The sequence below is a fragment of the Cajanus cajan genome, chromosome 3 (assembly GCF_000230855.2).
Source record: "Cajanus cajan strain Asha chromosome 3, NIPB_CcT2T_4, whole genome shotgun sequence".
Taxonomy (NCBI): Eukaryota; Viridiplantae; Streptophyta; class Magnoliopsida; order Fabales; family Fabaceae; genus Cajanus; species Cajanus cajan.
Genome location: NC_138519.1, coordinates 24,061,511 through 24,080,516, shown reverse-complemented (window position 1 = coordinate 24,080,516; position 19,006 = coordinate 24,061,511).

Here is a 19,006-nt window from a genome sequence, read left to right as displayed (position 1 = left end):
AGACCAAGGGAAACCAAAAAGAGGAGACCAACAAGATCCTACTTTAGTTTCAGCTACTACTTATCGAGGTACGGGAGAAAAGGGGATTATTTGTATGCAATGTTATATGAGGGAATTGGGTAGAGGAGGAATCCCGTAGGATTATGGGTAATTTTATAGTTATTTCTGTTTGAGGAATTGATGATCCCATTAGATTTTGCATGTATTGAGGATTAGGAATATGCAATTAATTTATAAAAATGATGATCTAGGAGAGAGAACGAAATTTTAGAAAAATTCATGTGAATTAGGTTTTGAAAAAACTGGGGGTTTTATTATTTGAGTTAAGATTCTATTAAATTGGTGATTCAATTGAGTATTATATTAATTTATAAATGTTATTGTTATATTATATGGTAAAAATTGATGATCTAAATGTGGATTCAGGGTGAATTGCGTGAGGGGTATGTGAACCATTATTTTTTGTGGACTTATCTATTTTATGTATTTGATGTGGAATTGAGTTATGGAATGTGGTGTGATGCCTTCGCACAAATATATACATTATATTACCATTTTAGTATTGAATTGATAACATGATATGGCGAATGATATATTATGACTTAATTGTTCAATTAATTATGATGTGAGTATGTTGACATGAAATGAGATGTTGTATTGAATGTGAATAAAATGTGATTGTGGTTCCTCACACTTATGACCAAGGATGACACGACCCTTGGGTAAGTGATGCTACATGGATGGCGTGATCTTGGCATAGTGTGGGATGTGTGAGGCATTTAACACAGATCACTTATGTTAGGATGGCACGACCTTGGGCAAGAGATGCTACAGGCTGGCATGACCTTGACATAGTGTTAATTGCAAGATTTGTGATGGATTGGTGTGATTGTGAATTATGATGTGAAGATGATGCATGATTGATAGAGTTATGATATATAGAAATGCTTGTGAATATTTCATTAAGTAATGAGTTATGATGAAATTATGTTATGGATTTTCCTTGTGTGCTTACATATAAGATGTTTTCTTTTCTAACCGTACAAATTGTGGATGTTTTAGGTCAAGAAGATCCAGCTATAAGTGACATCTAGAATGCCAACAGTTGAATTGTGGGTATGCTCTGATATTGTGACATCAGGGTAGACAATTTCTAGGACATGGATTTTTATATGGATTTGGAGCTGTATTTATTATTTTGAAAACAATTTGTAAACTCTTAGGTTTTATTTTCCAAGTTTTATTTTCAATTATTTTGGATATTGAAGAACAATTATGAAGATTTTATGTGAACCCTTTTTACCAACGTTTAAAAATTTATTCGTTAGTTGTGTTTACATTATTACAAGATATGTGTTGGGGTAGTAAAGGTGTCACATTTTGGGAAAAATAGGAATTTTGGTGATTTTGTTGAATCGGATGAATGCATGCTGATTTTTAACTTATTTTTGAATTGTATGGAGCCTATGCATTGCGTTTTTTTTTTGTGTTTGCATGTCGCTGGGTTTGCTGGATTTCAGGTGTATGATTCATATGTATGCTTGGTAATGATATGTATGAATGTTTGAATATGATATGACATGTGTATATGTTCATATGAGGATGATATTGATCATGATGGTGGATAGACCATGTATGATGTATGATGCATTATTGCATGTGATGCCTTATGGCATGTGTCTAGCCTAGGACTTGAGGAGAGGGAAAATGCTTTCGAACTGGAAGAGCTCACATAATGTCTCTTGAGAGTGGTGCTTGGATAGGCTACTGAATGAGAGTGGTGCTCAAGTAGGCCACTAGTCTTGGGTGAGAGTGGTGCTCAGGTAGGCCACTAGTTTGGGTGAGGCTCCTCTAAGTCATTAGCTAGTGTTGTGTGGAGTATGAGGTCGAGGATTATTCCCTTAACCAAGTACTGGGGAAGGTGCGTGGTTCCTTATAATTAGTCGGTGGGTGAACACCACAAGTGAATTGGTAATGCATTCCAAGGTCGTGGTAAGCCTGTACCTAGCTGTGTCATACCTGACGATGGAACCGGACTTCCAATTGTGTAAGTGATATCATCCGAGTAAACCCGAGTGAGGATATATATCTTATTTAGCTGTGACCGAGCGGGCGCATTGGGCGTGTAAACGGTTGGGGTGGTTTCGGTAGGATTGAGATGTCACTTACTGCTCTGTTGTTAGGGAGATCTCTTAGGTGTATGCGTGACGACACATTAGATGATAGATATGCATTTGATATCTTTCATGTGTTGCTTAATTGCATGAATGTTGTTGTGATGAAGTGTATGGTGTTTGACTTCATGATTGGTGTGTTGCGTTTTATGCATGAGTAGATTTGGATTGAGTGTATGGTGTGGTTCTATGAACATGATTGGATGAATGTGTAGTATAGATTATTGTTCCATACTTGTATGGTTGTTTATTGAACTCTAGCTTACCCTTCTATTTCCATGTGGATGGACTGTGATGATCATACTTTGTATGGGAGCAGATTAGGGCTAGCTTAGAGTTGAGGTCCACTGCTCGATGAGGAGTTTTGTCCTAGTGTTAGGGTTACCTACTGGAATAACTGTTGTTTGTGTTTGACTGACACTAGGGAATATTATTTTGGATGACTGTAATATATATAGTGTTATAATTTGTATTTAGAAACTTAGTTATTATTATATTTTATATACCCTGTATGTATGAGTTGTCACATTCAATATTTCTCTTAGTTCACTAATAGTAGTGTGATTCCACTAAGTGTAGAGACTATGGCGGGTCGTTACAATTAAAGACTCTCGTTACTAATGGATATATAAGAATCTTTGTGTCAAATTTGAATAGATTTTCTTACGACCTTATCTGCATGTTATTAAAAACACAATATCTCTATATATATATATATATATATATTTAAATTAGTTTACGTAGTTAATATATTCATAAGCATATATAACTTTTTATAATATATATATAATTAAAAATTTAATATAATTACTTATATTAGACATTTAAAATTTAAAATTTTATTCTGAAAAATATTTTAATAAGATTTTTAAATTTTTATAATAAAATCAAATATTATGAATAGAATTTTATAATTTTATAATGTAATTATATATTATCCAATTCCATTTTAGTTCACTAAAATTGAAGTAAAAAAAACTTTATACTTAATTTGTATTCATTTTTTAAATATGTTAACTAAAAGTTTAAACTATTAAAATAAGATAATGATAATAAAATTGGAAATAAATATAATTCCATTTTAGTTTACTGAAAATTTGGTAATGAAAATTTTAATGTATTGTAATTATATAAAACATTGTACTTATTCTTCTATTTGTTTTTAAAATAAAATAAATAGAAATTTAAATTACCATTTTAAGAATAATATAATAATAATAAAATTGAGAATATTGTATTTGAAATTTAGGATATTATAACCTTGTTTTTATTCTTTTGTAATTTCTACATTAAACTATGATTTATGATTTATGAATGTGAGCTTTTTACTCGTGTGGTTAGAGACTTCAATTTTATTTATGAAGGATTTTATTTATTTCTATTTATTGGATAATTATGTATGTGGGGTAGAGGGTGTCACACTTCTCTCTTTGATAAATTATATTTGTGTAGTGTGAATCTTATTTTACTTCTCTCTCGTGATCTATAATTGGCAATGATGTGAATTTCTTGTGTTATTCAATGTTATCTTTAAATGAATATACTTGATGATTTAAATGAATTTCTTGGGCATGCTGTAACAGTATATGTATCATCGGGGCGTAGTTAGGACTAGTTTAGGATGTTGTTTCTATTGAATTGTTTGCAAAACTTCAATTTCTTTCCTTTGTAAATTTTGCATTTGAGCTAGTGTTTATGAGTTTATGAATGTGAATCCTATATGTAAAATATTTGAGATTCTAATTTTATTTATGAAATATTTTAATGATTCCTATTTATTATGTAATTATGAATGTAGGGTAGAGGGTGTCACAATAACTTCGCTCCAGGTGTGGGTTATCTATTGGTTAGTGAGATTAACCTCAATTTTGTTGTTTGTGTTTGATTTGAATGCATGAGAAATTAAATCCAAACTTGATTGTGATATGTATCTATTACTTCTTTTGATTTATGTTGTATCGTTTTGGTATAATTGTATTTATGGTCTATGATATGGTCTTTATTTATGATATTATGTTGTGTGTGAATTCCTAGTGTTATGAATGCATTAGTAATTTATATAAAATTGTGTTTTTGACTTCTAGAATTGTCTATAGTTGTGAATATGTGAGTGCATGTGGCTTCCCAAGAAACCCTAAGGACAAGTACAAAACAAATTATTGGAGAAACAAGTTCAAATAGAAAACCCTTAAAATGAGAACAAATTAATTAGATTTAAGATACCATATTTTCTAGAAAGAATTTATAAAATTTGTGAAACCCAAATTTGATAATAGTTTGTAATTACGCAGTTTGAGAGTTTTCTAATATCGGGTTAGGTGCCATGTCGGGGTCACTAGGTGCAAAGGCAACAAAGCGCTTGCAGGTCATTGATGTCGGGCGCGAACTTGGTCATGCGAGCGTGAAAGCTCCTTGTTGTAAATTCATCAGGCACAAGAAGAGTCACGTCGGGTGTGATTCTTCCAAAGGCTTACGGCCTCAATTGCGTTAGGCCCAGGGCATCCCTTTGTTGGGTGTTATCTTGTACCTATAATTGAAATGTGTTCAAATTGAGTGTTTAATGAGATTAGCTTTGATTAATAAGCTATGTGAATCGATTAAGTGAGATGATTGAATTATGTGTGTAATGTGAAAAGTGTGGAAGTATGTGATGTTAATATGAACCCTTGAGATATGTGATAAGTGATTATGTGACTAAGTATAAGCATATCTTAGTAGTGATGTGATTAATGTGATGTGAAAGTCTACATATGTGAATTGTGAATATGATTAGTATAACAAAGCATAAAGTCTATGTGACATGCATCATTTGGATCATGTGTTTTATGATGGGTACAATGTAAAATACGTTGTCAGGGAATGTCCCCTTTGTGTAACAACTTGGGGATTCATGTCCTTGGAGATAGTTGAGTTTAAGAGCCACAATCGCACCTGTTTGTGTGCATGGGATGAAACTTGCATGACATAGTTGTCTCGACGTGCCACTAATGTATATTCTCCTAGTGTAGAATGATGTGATGGCTTAACTGACATGAACTTATAGGTTATTCAGCCTTTAGGCAAGGATAAAGTGATTTTACTAACGTCATGTGCATGTAGTTTTAGGAGAGTTTTGTCCTTTCATGAACATAACATATCAATGTTTTTGAATTACGAATCTGATTTATGTTGACATATGATGTAATGAAGTGTGACTCAATGATTATTGCCTTAATTACTACAATGTTATGTATGGATTAATTATTGATGAATCTTGTGTTTATACAGATTATGATTAATTTTTGTATGTGGCTACCCAACCATTTCCTATACTGGTAGCTAGAGTGAGATGTTTCTCCTTTTTCTTTTGGTGTTTTATTTTGTTGCGATTATCCAGGTAAATTTGAATATGTTTGAGAAGTCTAAGTGTTATGATGGTAACGCTATGATAGAATGTGATATCGAATTTTAGTTAGGGAATTTGTTTTTTGTTAGTATTTGAATTATAGATCTAGACTTATTTAGTTGGAATTACTTTAGTAGAAAGTTTTAATTTCTTGTAATTGCTTCCGAATTTAATTTTTTAAACGTTGAGTTTTGTATAACGTGATGTTTCTACCTTGAGTTTTAGTTTATTAAGAAATTAATTTTATATTTATTTGACTTTAATGCATATGGGATAGAAGGTGTCATATCAATTTTCAAGAATAAAATAAAATATGTTGTTTAAATAAAAATCATTATATTACGAACTTGATTAATTTAATTAATTGGTTTTATAATATAAATAAAATATTGTGAATAAATAAAATAAAAAAGAGATAGACAATGGGTTATGAGGAGTTTTGGGTTGAATTTTTTGGCTCAACCCAAATACTTATTAAAATAAATAAATAAAATAAAATAAAAGGGGGTGGGGGAAGGGGAGGGTTAGGTTTTTACACGTCTATTTTGAACCTTTAAAGTGTTTACAGAGGAATTCCTTGAAGGAGACATTGGAAAACACTTGGAATATAGCAACGGAGCTAGTGGAAGAGTGTGTTATGCCTCAGAAGATGTCACTTGATGTAAGGGAATAGTAAAAATGTCTTTTTCAAGGCACGTACGAGGGATATGGGTAATGAGACGATTTCTAAGCTTCTTAGATTGTTGATTTGATATTGTCTAGTGATTGAAAGAATGATTTGATGATTGATTATTGTTGTATGATGACTACAATTATATTTTCATGGCTGAATTAATAACACGTGGATGGTTTAGGGTCTAAAAATTTGCTCCAATCTAGGGATGGCTTAGGGTTGAATGTAACCCAACCTAACTCGTCCTTATGTTTTCATTATGTATTTCATTGAAAAAGTATAGCTTATTAACTTCTTTTATTTATACTTTTTTATACTAACGTTAAAACTAACTTTTTTCTTGAAAATTATAAGTAACCATAGTTTTAATTTACATAATATATCATGTATAATGATGAAATCCAAATTATTCTTGAAATCTCAATTACATTAGTAAGAAGTAAAAACTTGTATTACTTGTGTTTCATATCAACCTAATGATGTCCTATATGTACTTCATCCAAATTCAACCTATAGATCATCGAGTTCGTTTGGGTCTATGGACGAGTTAGGTCTAAAAATTGACCCAATCAAAATTTAGGGAAGGGTTAGGGTCAACCATACCTAACCAAACTCATCATTTTCTCACCTTTACCAAATAAAGAGGTCTAGTAGTTGTGGTTGTGAATATGATTGCATTAATTATTGTTGTTTACTGTGTGGAGTTCATACATAATATGCATACTTTTCTTTGGTGAGTTGATGTGAATCTATGTAGAAGGGTCTTTGTGGTCATTTATCTAGACCTTGGGAGCATTATGGTAGGGAGTCCTTAACAAGTATAGGACTATAATGCTTTGGGTGGATCATGGTAGACATCCCCTATTTGAGAGTTGATTGCGAGGGTCAACCTGCGTGTGGTGATTCAATCCATCACTCCTCGATTGCCTTGTATTAGAGCACCTTTTAGTAATGTTGGAGATTTGGTACCAAATGTATATAGAGTTAGGAACATATGACACGAGTCTCTAATATTATGTTGACAATTAATTGAATTAAATTTGTTTGATGATGTGAGATGGATGAACTTGAATACTAGATGTATTATGTTGATATTATTTGTGGATGTGTGTGGTGTTAATGCTACCTATATACCTTGTATGTGCTATAAATGAATGAGATATATTCTCATTTCTTTATGTTTGTATTGTTTGTTGCTTTTGTTTGGGTTGATTACCATGCAAGAATATAGCAAGTATATGAGACCAAGCATGAGGAAGAGTAAACTTAGTGTTTTAGTTGGTGTTTAGGGTCTTACTTTGATAGTATGACATCAAGACTAGATGATTTTATTATGCTTTCTTAGTTATAGATGGAGCTCAATTTATGTTATGATGTTTTATGGATTTTAGAAATTTTGTAAAAGATCAATTTGTGACTTGTTTTAAGAACTTAAAATTATGTATTTTTACATCTTTGTTAAAGAGTTTTTATTAACAACACGTGAACCCTTCTATGATGCACATTAAGTTAGTTGTTTGTACTATCTTTTGAATAAAACTTTTTTTTCTTAATAATATTTTATAAAAATATTTTAGGGTAGAGGAGTGTCATCGATCGCTTCTTGAAAACAAGAAATCAAAGGAGAAAGGGAAGAACTACGAAACCCTCCAAGGTAAACTTCTCTCTAGCAATTCAAGCTCCTCAAGCTCAAATCTCAACTTCTACAACTTCAATTTAGCTTTTGGGGAAGATAAGGTCACTCTTGGAGAAATCAAAAGAAGAAATAATTTTCTTTGGCTTCAAAGGTCCTCTCTACAAGACTTCTCTCTAGAAACTTTTAGAAATTAATTTACAAAATTCATATTTTTTTAAAACATCATATATCTTCCTCCATTATTGCTCAATCTTGACATTAGCTTAAACAACTCTAAGGATGTGCTTGATACACATAAAGGTACATAACAAAAAGAATAACATAAGACAAATGTGCAAGTTATCGGACAATTTTCCATTCTAAATATTGTTTGGTGAATAATGGATAACCCAAGCAATAATATATTTTCAATATTAATTATCATAATGAATTATTATTATCATCTTAATGGGAGATATGGTGACGAGAATATAACCACAATAACAATTGTGGTAGTGGTGATAATAGTGATAGTGACAACAACGATGGTGATTGAGACATAGTAGTGGCGGTGGTGTGGGTTGTGCCCGTAACAATGGTGGGTTGTGGCAACAATGGTGATGGTGTTAGGTAGCAATGGGTAGGGGTTAGAGCATTATTAATACAATAACTTAGTAGTGAGTGTTTTTGTACTTGAGACAAAAATGTTGTCCCATGGCTTATTGAATAACAAACCGTATGATTTTTGTCTTGTACTTCTTCTATTTTGTCCTATTCCATGACCCTTTTATAAATTAAACACCAAATAATTATTTTTGTCCTGTCTTGTATCATAAATTTTAGCAAAACAAACATTCCTAAAATATTTAATTCTAAATGATTCCTTAACCTTTATAGCTCTATAAAACAACTACAAAAACTCAACATAACAACTTAAAACACCATAAGTCATTAAAATCATACAAGCATGCACAAAAGCAAAAACTTATAATGTTAAAGGTTATTGTTATAATTAATTATATTCAGAATGAATTTTGTTTGTATAAATTGACTAAAAGAACGATTTTGAAATGTTTAATTTTGTTTGGATACAACCAAAATATCAATTTTTATATAGTAAATAAGTTTTAGAAGATAAAAAACTGTTGAAAAGTACTCATAAGCTTCAAGCATTCAAATTCATTAAAACAACTAATGTTTAAATTTTTTTAATAAATTTAATCTACTTTTTCAAACATTGAGTTTTTGTTTTTTGAAAAAAAAAACTTTTTTTTCTCAATAAAGCAGGTGAAATGATGGGAAATTTGTGTTTCCAAACATAAACTAAAATTGATAATTAATATATTATATTATTATTGTTACTATTATTTATCATATAATTCATAACGGATATTTTATTAACCTGATTTGTTCATGAAAACAAATTAGTAAGTAATAAATAATATATTGATTTAATTTAAATTATATTCTATTCATATTAATTTATGCCCAAAATATCACATTTAAATTATAATTTTAGTATAAATAACTTTAGAAAATCAATTCATAAATTGAAAATAAAATATAATTGTACTGGCCAGCCGAGTTGCCGACTTGTCCCTCACCAAACTGCTGACTCGGTCAAAGGTTTACCAGCCTAACCAAGCAGTAAGCTCATTATTGTCGAGCTCCTCAGCTCGACCATGAAACATGGACATCGGAACATCACATCGGTCCAAAGAGGCCACGTCATCAAAACAAATAAAAATACAATCTTGTCACCGCGCCGCCCACGTGTTTTGGGAACGAGGTGACGGTTATGACACATGGCATCATGACAAGATAGGCGTACGTAAAAAGTCACGACCCCTTGTCAAGCTCGGTCTTAACTCCTCGACCTACGGTCTTCGGAGCTCGGGGGGCTAGTGTACTATCCGTACTGCGAAACGGAGCTCCGAGTTTGGCATCACAGCGCAAGATGACCTCGGGTACGCGCTATGCGACGTCAGCTCGGCATTTAAGTAGATCATAACTGATCTCAAGGAATCTCGCTCCAGACGAGATCCATTATCTAATCTTATCATATCTTATCTCAGGCCCAAGGCCCAAAGCAACCCTAATTCACACTAAGGTACGTGCATTACTTATATGAGACTCATACTCCCACAAATACTAACTTTAGCATCGGAGTCTCTTTTGCAGGTACCATCCCCATCTTGGAGCAACTAACGTACCAGTGAAGGAGGCCCACCGATCTTACCCAGCAGATCATCTCTACAGCAGATTCCCGGTAAGAACAATAATTTTTAAGAAAACTACCTAAGTTTTATAAAATAAATTATTAATTGTAATAAAATTTTATTTTATTTTGCTACATATCAAAAATAAAAGCAAAACAAAGGTCAAAAAGGAAAGACTTAATTCCACTTTGTAATCCTAAAGTTTCACTTTTTTATCGAATTTCGCCCCTAAGCTTTTGTTTCTCACAAAATATGCTCCCAGACTTAAATTTTGGCAATCTTTGTCTCGTGTCAATTGTCTATCAAAAAATTAAAAGAGTACTGACGTGACTTAATGATATAACATGTCTAACAGAGGCTTAACTGCATGCCTAAAATTTTTTTATTTTTTTATTTTTTTATGAATTTTGCTCTCAAATAATTTTTCTTACTATTTACACCTTGAAAACTTTTAAATTTTGGTGATTTGTATCTTTCCATCAATTATTTGTTAAAATATTAACATGCGAACTCTTATATATAAAACACAAACAATTATCTTGCTTGAGAGTATTTTTTAAAGATTTTTTTTGACAAGAGTATTTGTAAACTCTTTCAACTTCATATCTAATTTAATTTTTATTTATCATAATTATTTATAAATTAAATTTTAATATTTTAAAATAAATTATCAATAAATTAAAATATCTTTTTACTATAATATAAATTATTTATTATAAATCTAAAATATAATTTATATATTTAAAAAGACTTAATTATATTTTTAATTCTTCAAAATTAAATTATATATTTTTTTAGTTTCTAAATTTAAAACCTGTATTTATAGTCTCCATAATTTCAAAAATATGTTTTAGTCCCTAAAATATAAAACTTGGATTTTTAGTCTCCAAAATATCAACAAATATTATTTGTTATCAATATCATAACTAATAATATGACAAATCAAGATACTAAAATAATAAATTTTGATATGTTGGAGACGAAAAACACAATTTTTACATTTGAGAGACCAAAATAATATATTTTAAAATTATTGAGATTATAAACACAAGTTGTAAATTTGAAAGATTAAAAAAATATATAGTTCAAATTTGATAGATTAAAAACATATTTAAGCCATTCAAAAATATCTCCTTATTTAAAACTTAAATATAATTTATATATTTATATATACATTTATTTATACACATATTTTATTTAAAACTTTAATTATATATAATAAATATTTAACTTATAGATTGAACAAGTTAAAATACTAATAAAAATAAAAATATAAAAAATTATATATTTTAATAGCAATACTCTCACAAGACATGGTTTGGGCCGAGCCCACGTTACAACCTTTTGTATTTAGAACTTGAACCTATCCCCAATTATATTTACTTCTGACATATACTTTCGCAACACCGTGGTTGTTTTATAGTTATTTAACGTTTTACTTACTACTTCATTGAGTAGTATTTATCAAACTCAATGAACTGAATATTCTTATTTTCATAAAATAATAATTCCTTTGATGCATGAAGAATGAACTATATACTATTTATGAACAGACACCGTTTATAGAATTGTTACCCTTAACAACGTAAATATATGTTCTGTTCTCTCTTTTTTTTATGTCCAAAAGGTATTCATTTACATTTCTTTAAAAAAAATTGCCAAAATATGATTCTGTTGTATTCTTGTTCATCTTTTCATTTTCTTTTCAGTATAGTATTATTTTGCTTGGAACATAGTGTCATGAAATTTCCCCACCCAACAAACAAAAATGCCGAGTAACACTAAATATCTCATCACATGAGGGCAGCAAAACTCAATTCATGCGGAAAATTATAGCAATTCCCACTAGGCTTGACGATCAGTTCAAATTATTATGTGCAAATTTACATAAATTAAATCTTATTAAAACAGAATGTGTTAATTTAAACCCAAAAATAAATAAAATATTTACATAATAATATGATTAATATCATTTTCCCATCTCAAGAAATCCAAGTAAAAGTTAAAGCAATTATACATTTCATACATAGTAACTAGGGTGTAGATATACAGATCAATCCAATCCATTTAAAACCTAGTCCATGAAACCTACATTTTTAACAAGCCAGATAAACTAAATGGACTATTTATTGGGACCCATATCTAACCCACAAAGTCCACAAATATACAGATTGACCAATTATGTTTGATTTTTTTTAATAAATATTGAAAAAATCAATGAACTTTATTTTTCCTTTTTTAACTTATGAAAACATGAAGGAAAAAATACATAAAAATTAATATAAATATAACAAAGTTTAAATATACTAACAAAAATATCAAAATCAAATCATAAGGGGGGGGGGAGGTACACACGGTACAAAGAGGAGGTAAGGAATGTAAAAAAAAAAAAATTAAGTTTTTAACTTTTCACATTTACACATAACAAATTAACAATGCAAGGAATAAAACGCACAACAATAACATTACTGTTCTTACACGGGCTACCCGCGGGGTTCGCCGACTTTGCGAGCTGAGCCAAAAACTTTGATATACTTATATGGAGTTTAAAAAATTGGGTCCACGGGCCGCAAGCTAAACAGACCGGTCTACAGACTTTAGTGCATATACCCACCCCTAATAATAACTGATTCCAAATGTAACAATTCGAACGTGATCCAACCGCGGAAGCAGGGGGAAGGAAAGAATAACTTAGCCGTGCATAAAATCCAATCCAGTCAACACTTTGGTACTAGGGCTATAACTTCAAATAAAAAATTTTCAATCCATGGAGGTATGTAACGACCAATACAGAACCAAATCACAACAATAAAGTTGTCCCTATCAGCGTTGAACAAGTACACACTTCCCGAAGGATGAACACATGATATTGCAGACACATCTTATATAGGCTTGATCTTGAAGTGAAGTGAAATCAGACAGAAGACAAAGCACTTCAAATCCTACAAACAATAGATATAAAAAAGAATAAACCAAAGGTATTAGACATTAGTTGACAGAAAGCAAATCTGGCAATCAGTAATGAGTAAACTAGTGTGCAGCAGCAACGAATAACAAATATGTAGTCCACACACTTCTCCAAATTGATACATTAACAAGGTGACATGTTTTGATAAAAAAAAAGCCTAATGATCAGCATTACTCCATGACATGCCAAACGCCTAAACAAAAGCAACGAACTTGTCATAATTTCTAGATTAGTTTCAGAATTTTCGAAACGTGTTTCACTTTGTGGAATAAGGCTTTGTAACTTGGCAATAATATTCACTATATATATGGTTAAGCCCAAAAATTAGTTTCTCTGAAGCAACAAGATCATGAAATGGTAGTTTTATCTCAGGTACAAGTGGTTGTAAAAGAATTGAAAATGTTTTTGCGGGTTGATAATCATCAAGGTTTGTAAACAAGGCAGGATAATTTTGTATAGGGCACTGGTTTTGCTAGCAATGCACAACATGTCCATGACAAAATTTTGACAGGCCAAGAAGCCCCCCCAGTGGAAAATTTGATCATCTGCCTTCTTCAAAGAGTTCCTTCACCAAAAACTTTTGTTTCCACTGAGACATATTTGTCAGCCATGTAACCGCCTCAAGGTCTCATGGTGAAGATGGAGGTTGTGGAGGCCAAACTGTCAAGGAGGTTGCGGACCCATGGAGGTTTTCTCCAATGCTGTTATTGAAATAAAATAGGCCATGCTCTGATACTCATGACACCTATCGCTTATGGGTTCCTAGAGAAAATTGTTTATGTTACCCAATATGAATCCAGTCATAAAAATGCTTGAAATTTAATAAAGGAAACAACTCAATGCACCTTTAGAAAGTGAGTTTTGAAGGCAGCTAAACAGACTTAAAGCATGATTGGTTTTTTGTTAGGCACCCTACTAAAGGAAAACCAAATACATACTTAGTCTTCCACAGTCATAATTGCTCATACAGGTAATCAATCCTACAGTTGCATCTCATATTGTGGTAATAAACCAGAAACTTGGATACTTGATTTAGGTGCCTACACTTATGTAGCTGGTAATTAATCATTTTTTTCCTAGACATCATCATTCTATCCCCTTGGCAGATGGCTCTAAAGTTACTTGCAGAGGCATTGATCAAGTTTCACTCCCAGCATGTCTTTAAAATCAGTTTTGTTTGTACCTAGTTCATGTCTTTTTAAATTTGATTTCAGTCAACTTACTCTTTGAACTGTTTAATAACTTTTGGATCCAATTCCTAATTAAATTTTAATACAAGACCATGGTAAGAGACAAAAAATTATCATAGGCAATGAATCACAAGGATTTTATCATCTCAAGACAATGCCACCAATTGTTTGCACTACTACTGAATTCCCTGGTCTTCTTCACAGCCACTTAGGTCACCTCAGTTTGTCAAAGGCTCAAAGCTTTAAAAAATGGTTCCTAGCCTTGCAGAATTAAGTCCTTAAGGTACGAATCACATCAACTCTGGATGCATGCCAGGCTTCCTTTCTTAGTCAAGACAAGAGTCAAACTTGTCATATTGATAGGATACTGGGTTTGGGCCTAAGCCCAAAAGCTGTGCTGAATACGGAATTAGTTATAATCGCTGAAGTGGTCAGTTAGTCAGAGGATGCAATGCATACAGAAGAAGTGGACATGACTAGGGGGAATCCATTCCGTATCATTTTTATTTTAGAAACTGAGATGTTGGACAGAGAGAATCATCTCTTCTCAGAGGAGCAATGGCTCTGGGGTTACAGGGGGCTTTCTTCTGTAATTTATCTAGTTTTCCAATCAATAATACAATTGTTGTTTCTCTTTAAAATTTGGGTTCCTATCATGTATCCACTTTTGTTACTTATTCTAACGTATGGGGTTCAGGTCATGTTTCTACATCATCAGGTCTCAAGTATTTTGTCAAGTTTACTGAAGAATTTATACAATCCTAATCCCTAATTCATATGCATGGAATCACTCCCGGCTATATCATATTATTAACAAATTACTAATAAAAATCAAGTTTAAGCACAAGCACAACACTTATAAAAAAGGGTCAGCGTTGAATATTCCATCCCTTGGGGAATGGGGTGTTGACTATGTCGTTAGTAAAGAAGTGATTGTGGCATTCGTTGACGAGCTACCCTAAGGGGATTCGAGGAGGGTAATGACTCTCCTCACTAGGCTATGATTCTTGCACGATGTGTGTGTCTCAAGATGATCTTAAGGCAGTGTACTCCTTTGTTGTCGAGATATTGGTTCCTAATAGAGTGTTGTTATTCTCTCGACACAAGGCCTATAGTTCTTGCTTGTAACATACACGATCAACCTTGTAGCACGTGCAATGGGTCTCTCACTGCTGGCTGAGGGTGGCTAGAGATTCTTTATTACGTATCTGCACTGCTTCCATGTGTTGTAACAATTTAGTGTTGGACGATGTAATAGGTGGGTTTGCGGTGGTGGTAGTTGCTATAGGTTCTACCAGTAGTGTTGCGCTGGCAACATAGACAAAAAGATGTTGTTTTGGGATGAGGTCGAGGTTGTCATTTGTTGCGGAGGTTCTTGCTATATTGTTGTTCATTGTTTGGTTTTTGGTGGAAATCATATGTGGTTGGAGGATTGTTTACTTTAACCTCATGGTAGGTGCCAAATTTTCTTAATTACCAAAATCTACAAGTGATCCAACTGTGGGGATGACATCCTAATTGCTCCAATATTTGTGGCGGTGGGGACACCTGCAAAGACATTATGACACTCAAGTTAGAAGAGAAACTAAGTTAAAAATAAAGATTAGGTTAGAGAGATACCTGATGCTCCTTATACAAGTGATTGATCTTATCTCTAGGCTTCAAGATAATATTGCATGATTTTAGAAGATGATTTCATATGCTATCTTTGTGATTCTTAATGGAATAAAATATTGTTCCTAATATGTTGCTTTTTAACGCTTTCAAGAATTGTTGGAGATATGGTATGGGAATTACTCCTTGACCACCATTTATAGCAATTTGACAAGGATGCTTTGTAGGCCCGAGCTTGGGATGTACTTGACTCAATTTACTTGGGGTGGGTAGTACACAAATCATGGCATTGATGAATATATTGCAACAGGAAAATCAACAGGCAAGGAGGAGAGTAGATGATGAAAGATAGGAAAATATTGATTGAGGCTAAATCGATTTCATTGCACTTTATGGTAATGAAGGTAGACCCATACATTGAGGCTCAAGACCAACATTCCATCTTAAAACATTTTGAGCACAAATATTGATCATTAGAGGTTTCAATGCTAGTAAATGTAAGATGTTTGTTGGGAATTCGACTGGGACAACTCTTCACTGGTTTAGTGGCCTATAAGATAGATCAATAACTTCTTTTGATGAATTTTCAAAGATGTTTGTCACCTTATTTACATCTAGTAAGCAAAAGCCACCATCCATAGTGAATGTCTTTGATTTTGAGTAGTAACCGGGCAAAACACGAAAGAACTATCTTACTTGCTTCAATAGTGTTACTGTTTAAATGGTGAATCCTATAATAAGAAATGTTTGTAGAAGAGTTTGTATGAGGACTTAGAGGAAGTGAGTTAATACGGTGAGTTGCTTGTGCATCAATAGGCACAAACAATGTTTGAGATGTAGAACACAACTACCTACAGTATAAAAGTCAAGGAGATGATGTCAAAGAAATAAAAGATTGAAAATAAGTCATCTTGTGGATCAGGGGATTTGGCTTCTTAATAGAATTTGGGCAATGAGGCTATGTTCAAGTTGGAACAAGCATAGTGACTATCAGCATAACACTACAAGAAAACTGTCATTATCTATGGAATATTACCTATGAATTTTTTTTCGTAGGTAATGTTTAGTTATCTACGGAATATTATCTACAAAATTTTTTCCGTAGGTAATTTTTAGTTATCTACGAAATTACCTACGAAATTTTTTCCGTAGGTAATGTTTAGTTATCTACGGAATATTACCTACGAAATTAGTTATCTACGGAATATTACTTACGAAATTTTTTTCGTAGGTAATTTTTAGTTACCTACGAAATTTTTTCCGTAGGTAATGTTTAGTTATCTACGAAATATTACCTATGAAATTTTTTTTGTAGGTAATTTTTATTTATCTACGAAATTTTTTTCGTAGGTAATTTTTAGTTACCTACGAAATTTTTTCCGTAAGTAATTTTTAGTTACTTATGAAATTTTTTTCATAGGGAATGTTTAGTTATCTACGGAATATTACCTACGGAATTTTCCATAGGTAATATTTAAGATTTTCTTTTTCTCACAACTTTTATTATATATATATATATATATATATATTTTATTCTTTTAATACAATGTAGAAAAGAAATGCGTACATTGTTTTTCTTTTAATATTTTAAAGTTTAATATTAGTAATAATTTATTTTCTTTTTAAAAAAATTATAATAAAGTATGTAAATAGAATATGAATTTATCTTTCAACAAACTTATAAATTTCACTTTATTATATAAATCAACAAGTTTAATATTTAAAAAGATAAATAAAAGTATATATAATTTCAATATATTATAGTAACTTTAATATAATAACAATAATAATAATAATAATAATTATTATTATTATTATTATTATTCATTTTTATTCAAATAAATCAATCTTTTAATTGTAATATAAGTTTTTTATAAATAACTTGTAGTGTATGCTTTTAAACTAAATAGATTATAGTAAAAAATAAATATTTTATAAAAAATAAATATTATTAAAAATTGTCATTTTAAATTTTTTATTTTTATAAATTAATGATGATAAAAAATAACATATTAATATTTGATTTTAAATTTGATATGAAAATATTATAATATAATTAGATAAGATTTTAAATTAGTATTTTATTAATGGTTGATAGTTAGAAAATAAAACATGAATAAATATATTTTTTGAATTTTATATCTTAGATTTAAGATGAATAAATATATTAAGTTAATTAATTAATAATTTATTTAAAATGTTAAATTTTAATTTATAAAAATAATATTTTAAAAGAAAAGGGTTATATTAACATCAGTGTAATAATAAGGGTTATTTAAATGTGAATTTTATAAATTCAACCGTTAGATTGAAATTTTTTTACTTTTAGCTCATATATACAAAATTTTATATTAATTCAAGATTATTTGATACTTCATTGTTGTAAAACAAAATTGACGTAATATATATTTTAAAATATACTAAAATATGAACACTTTGATTACCTTCAAGTTGTTAAATTTTAACAAAATTTGATATAAACATATAAAGCGATATGAACTTTCGATTTAACGATTGGATTTACAAAATTCACATTTAATATAAAGTTATTGAGTAGTGTAATACTTAGTAAAAGTTACACCCGTGATATTATAGCCCTTATTATTTTAAAATATATAAATTATTATTTAAACTTTTAAATTTATAATAAATAATTTAAATTGTATCATAATATTAATTTTAAATAGAAATAAGTAGATTGTTAATTATACAAGTAAGTATATATATATATATATATATAAATAAATAAAGATTAATTAAATATAATATAATTATTATTATTGGTAATATAATTATTATATATTTGTTTATATTTTTATAGCGGACTAGACATGCCAAAATGAGAGGGATCCAAAAATAGTATAAGTATGAGATTGTATAGTTGAGGATGACTTAAATGAATTAATTTGTACTACTTATACTGATAACATGCATTGGCTTTTCTGTAGCCCATCTCATCAGAATTCTACAGTTAAGCGTGCTTGACCTGGAGTAGTGTAAGGATGAGTGACCTTTTGGGAAGTTTCCCAGAAAATGTGCAGTAAGGACAAAACACGTAAAAAAGTGAAGTGTCATGAAATAAAATCCTTGAGAGGCCAAATATGAGGGTTGTTACATTAATAAATTTATTAAAATTAAAAAAAATTCATAGGAAACGTTACCTACGGA